The sequence below is a fragment of the Cupressus sempervirens genome, chromosome 4 (assembly GCF_028749045.1).
Source record: "Cupressus sempervirens isolate cs-2001-9-10 chromosome 4, ASM2874904v1, whole genome shotgun sequence".
Classification (NCBI taxonomy): Eukaryota; Viridiplantae; Streptophyta; class Pinopsida; order Cupressales; family Cupressaceae; genus Cupressus; species Cupressus sempervirens.
The window spans coordinates 555421698-555427529 of NC_143121.1; the positions used below are offsets into that span (position 1 = coordinate 555421698).

A 5832-nucleotide genomic window follows, 5' to 3' on the forward strand; every position below is an offset into this window, starting at 1 on the left:
CTTAACACAGTTGGATGCAGACATAAGATATTAATGCATACCTAGAAAATCTCCAATATCTAATTAGTAGAAGTTATTTATTACTTTGATTCTCCAAGCTAGTGTGCAATTTATGTGTGTTATTTTCCTTCTCAAGATTTCTCCTTTGTTAAATTCTCTTGTTTAGAGGTAAGAGTCTCTTATGGTAGTGCATTTTCTATTATTAACATTTCTGATAATCTATTTCTACTCTCATTGACTTGTTTTGCTGACATGGGTGTGTGTGGGGGTGTGTGTGTGCATTAAAACATAAATAAATTCTTGTTAGGGCATTTTAAGATAGATTTTCATACTTGAGAATGATGTTAGAACTAAAATAACAATAGCAATTGAAATGTGAGAGTTACACATAAATTAGATGGACACAATTATATTAATTTTTGTTTAGGTACCCTAACTAAATGAAATTCATAAATGCAAATTGATTTTATGATTTCACAATATCTTTCCAAATGAGAGGTTGATACCCATTTAATAGTTTTCATTAGGAAAAGGTCTTAGTTGGTAATCTAAAGTTGGTAGCCACACATAATTAGATAGACACTGGATATTAATTGGTGTCCATGTACCCTAACTAATCATAATTCATTTATAATAATTGAACAATTTATTTTCAAATGAGAGATTTATCCTTATCTAAAGAGGTTTTGTTAGGAAAAACTTTTGAGTATTTGAAGTAGATACATTCTTTTAAGAAAAATGGTCTATAGGATCCAATCTATTGCTTTTACTTAAAGGTTGGTACTAAACTAACAAGTAATCATGCTTCATGTTGTAGTTGAAAGCTATGTTCCATAAGGATGCTTCACCATCCCTTAATCTTTGTTCTTCCCATTCCCATGCTATTCTCCTAATGAAATATGGATCTAGGGTTTCAAGGAATGCTATTTTAACATTTTCATGTTTGTTTCCCCTTTCACCCGACCTCCATCTTTCCCACTTGTTGCCTGATCTCTCTACACAAAAAAAAAATCAAGTGAGGGGGCAAGTGTTGGACTTAATGACATAGCTTTTTGCAAATTTAGTGAAGTGAGAACAATACTACAACATTGGCATTGTGGACCTGAAAGTTTGAACTAATGATCTTAGATACTTGATCATTGTTTTGCCAGAAAAATTTCTTTTAAGGATGAAGCTTTCCTTACAGAACATATACAAAACATAAAATGACAAATCTAATATTATTGTTTTGTCAAAGTATCTTCTGAATCTATGATACTACATAAGTATAGTTGACTTATGTCCTCACTCCTCACATTTTTGTGTCTAGTTATAGGAACTAAAAGAGTAGTGTGATGCAAAAAGGTAGATAGTAGTTTATTTATTCTTTATTCCCCCCCTTTTATGTTAAGTGTTACTATTAGAGAAATATATTTTTATGAGTATATTATCAATTTCAGACAAGAATACAAGCATATGTGAGTAGATAGAGCAAAAGGAAAATCTAAGACTGGTAAAGGGCAGATATCTACATTTGAACATTTGCAGTCAACTAAAGAGGACTATGAGAATGAGGTGACACTCCTTGTTTTTCGATTGAAGTTTTTGAAGCAAGAGCAATCTCGCAATCTTTAACTCAAGCTACTTGTCACTATACCACTCAAGTTTATAACTACAATGCTTTCACTCTTCCCTCACTCTATCTTTTTAAGTTTAAAGAAATCAATCTCTAGTACCTTTCTCACCAATTCTTTCCTTTTCTTGATGGAACAGTTGTATTTATATAGAAAGGGGCTTTCTACTCTTGAGGGACTTGAACCTCATGTAAAGAAGATTGTTGAGGAGCAACATATTGAATATCAACTTAATGAGCTAGAGGAAGATGATGGAAAAGTGAGTTTTGAATTTTATCCAGAATATGATGAATCTACCACCAGTTTTGATAATTCCATGGAGGTACATTGTATTTCTCTCTTTTTTTAACATAAAAAAGGGGTCTAGTACAAATCCTCACACTGAATTCAATTCCAATTTTCAAAATTTGATTATTTCATACATGTGAATCAGTTGTGTGAGAATAGATTTTGCTTAAGGATATAAGGCATAGCAAATTAAAGTTTTTTGATTCAAAAATTTCTATACTTATTTTGGCAAGATTTTTTTTTTTTAGTTAAAATACAAATGGTAGATATTATTGACCTATTTATATGCATTGAAGTCTACTTGCTATCGGTTTGAATTTGGCTTGAAGAAAAATTGGACTTTGTTTGGAAATCAATTCAAATTTGTGGGTGAAGAACAATGGGAAGAACTATAATAGCTAACTCAAGAGGGTTTATCATGCCATAAAATTGGGCATTGATTTTTATACAGATTGTGTAAAAGATGATTATATTGATTTTAATAAATTGGTTGTGTACTTCAAAGATTCAAAAGAATTTGAACTGACAGTATGTATCCACTTTTTTTTGTATTGGTTTTGTCATATCTTTGACTAAAATTGTATTTGATGGTGTCAGATGTATTAATTATAATCTACAATTTATATTCCTTAGTCCTAGGTATGTGATCCAAGACATGAGATAATTCCATAATATTAGTTTTGGTCAATTATTGACTCAGGTTAGTCAGAACCTATTAAGTGTTTTTGGAATCATTTCATATAGGAAGGAATCAAGCCTACTCTTTGAAATATCAAACAGTGTTGGGGGAGAATATTCCTGCAACATTTAATAATTAGATTCATGATATTTTAATTAAGCAATTGGATGTTTTCCTCTTGTTAGTAAAAATTTTGTAGTGCTTGGAATAGGGAGATTTTTTTTATTCTTTGAGATTTGTAGTTGTATTTTTGGTCTTAGTGTTACTTGCATCAAATACTTGATTACATGTTAGAGAAGGTACTGGTCTCCCCATCTCCTAATTTATAGATGAATTTACTACACTAAATTCAATTCCAATTTTCATAGTATAAATAAGTAGATTTTGAATACATGTATAATTCACATGTATGAAACAATCAAATTTTGAAAAAGGGGTATACTATAAATTTTAGTTCAATTCCAATTTTCCATGAGGATCTTAATTTGTTCTTTACTATCTACTCTATTATTATTGAATCCTTGTTATATTTTGTTTGTTAGAGTAAGTAACAAATTTAAGATGATTAAATTTTTCGAGTGAGTTGTAACATGAATATGTTTGTGTGCACAAGCAAGTCCCAAAGAGGTTGAGTATAGACTTAGTACTATCAGGTGTCTAATGGTTGGTAGTAAATCAGCACCCTTGGCACCATCCATGCATAAGAAGTCTAACAATGTTGACAAGATACAAGATACAAGAACATTAACACAGAGAAATCTGCACACTTATGCTCTGCCAATTCTAGTTGGTGGTGGTGGTGGGAATAAAACTGGTAGAGGAAGTAAATTTTCAATGGGATCAGGGATAGCAAGTGGAACTGAGATTGTTTTCTCTTTGTGGCATACATCTCCATTATCACAATCCAATAATCAATATACAAGATCAGAAAAGAATGAGTTCAATCTTGTTAAATAAGTAGAAAACCTTTGTACTACTTACATATTGAGTCAAAATGGCATATCAAGAGGTCAACCACTTTTGAAAGAATCAAATATAGGCATTTGAGAAAACAAATTGCCTATGCCAGCTTTAGTTGAAAGGATACCTATGGTAAGGTTTGATATTCTAGATGCTTTCGATTCTAAGAGAATCAAACAACATGTTGTTTCAGGTCCATTGACAGGCAAGTTTTCATCTAATCAACCAAGTATACATGGCAGTGGCCCATTGACATCTAAGCGTATAGAGTCTTCATTCAAATCTAGACCTATCCTTCATTCCTCAATATCTCATCATGGTGGTCAACTCCTAATGTCTCACCTCCTAATCTATCTCCACCCCACAAAACCACACTATATGAGCTTCCTAAGCCACCTATTGATTCAACGAAGCCCTTAAAGTCTTCTAACATATCTAATATAACTCATTCAACACTATTGTTGGGTAAGAAGAGTCAAGAGAATTCAATCATACAAAAGCCTGGATCAATAATCCCAAAGCCTACATCTACATTGCCTCCACCTCCTCCTAGTCTTGCAACTCATAGTCTATCTATACTACCTAATGGTCCAAAGGGTCAATTTTTATATTTGCCAAAGAGTATAGAAGTCTCAAAAACTATATAGCTACTTTAGGAAGCTCCTTCACCATCTTTGATGCTAATCCCCTTTCCTAGCACAAGAGAAAAACAATCTAGTGTAGATATTTCTAGCACATATGGAGAATCATCAAAAGTGAGTATGCTTTACAAGAATATATATTTAGTTTTCTTTTTCCTTGAAAGTTTCCCATTAAATCATATAAATCATAGTGTGTGACCATACCTTTATAATCTTTTAGATCTTAGAGTATTATGTAAATGGTGAAGTATATACTTTACATATAAGTATTCATACAAAGATTGAAGAAGTATGATATGTCTACTTTGATGAGATAACGAGATTTTGTGTCTAATGTTCATTATATCATTGAATCTCGAACAATCAACCCTTAAGAATTTTAATCATAAGCACTCTGATAATTTAGGTCTGATTTTAAGTATGAAAATTTAGTTACATTTAAGAGGCAAATATGATTATCACCATCTCTTATTATTGTCCATCTTGTTTACGTGATGATCTTGTTATGATGTTATCTCTATTTGAGTCTAGATGCACATGCATTTCTTTATCTTGATAATTGTGGATCAATACGACCCTTCTTGGCTACAACAAGTCTCCTTAAGGGCTTTATTATGGTGTCTAAATATGAATAGATGTGATTGATATCCTTTGAGAAGTAATTTGGTTTTCTTTAATATGTTTTGAGGAGGCATAATGGTAGAAGTCACATCAAACTATTTTGTCTCATGCAACAAATGACACTTCTTCATGTAACTTAATCAAACTTGCTAATTTGGTCAACTAATTATATTATCTTCAGTGACAATCATGCATGCTTTCCTTAATTTATGAACTATTTTTGTTTGTTATAAACAAATCACAACTATGGATTGTCTTTTATCCTTACACAATATTTGCCATTATTATCATATTCAGTATATCATCTTGATAAGTCAGCTAGCCACTTTTATCATTCTACTCAATCCATCCAATTGTAGACTATTGATCCCTCGATTGTCCAATGATCAATTGAACTCATCCTAACCTATGTATTAATTGGAAGCTTGATATATATCAAATTAAATATATAAGTGGTACACAAATATATAGATATGCATACAAGTCTGTTGAGAATCTCTTTTGTATTATCTACTAATTCATACCAAATTGAAGACATATGCTATAGCCCAACATACTAATCAGGGATCAGGTTTAGTATCACTACCAATATTCTAAGTATTAGGCTTTCATATGGATGATTACTAATCATTAGGCTATGCATATTCACCTTTCATATAACTTTTTGTGCATAGTTGCCAAGTTTGCTTATTTACCTTTCATATAACTTGTTATGCATAGTTGCCATGTCTTCTTACACTATTTAATCTGTTTCTCATCCCACAGCTTCTATATTTCTGGTTCACGTGCTCTTGAATTTCTCTAAGGTTGAAGCTTGTCTGAGGTAAGTCAACCATATGTTTGTACTCATTTTCATCTTTAGTTTTACCTTGAGATGTTTTATGCAATGCTTCCATGACAAAAACCTTCTCTCTAAATGAAAGAGTTAAGCAAGACCTATCAGAAACTAAAATAAGAAATGGGTATTATTTTGTGTAGCAAATAGTTGCATTATCAAATTGCTTGAAACTAGGGATGGATGTAGAGTTGT

The 5832-nt window shown here is 31.6% G+C and overlaps 1 pseudogene; it reads left to right on the plus strand.

Moving 5' to 3' along the window:
- The first annotated feature begins 3669 nt into the window (after nt 1–3669).
- On the plus strand, nt 3670–5629 carry LOC149562399 (uncharacterized; annotated as a pseudogene).
- The last annotated feature ends 203 nt before the right edge of the window (nt 5630–5832 follow it).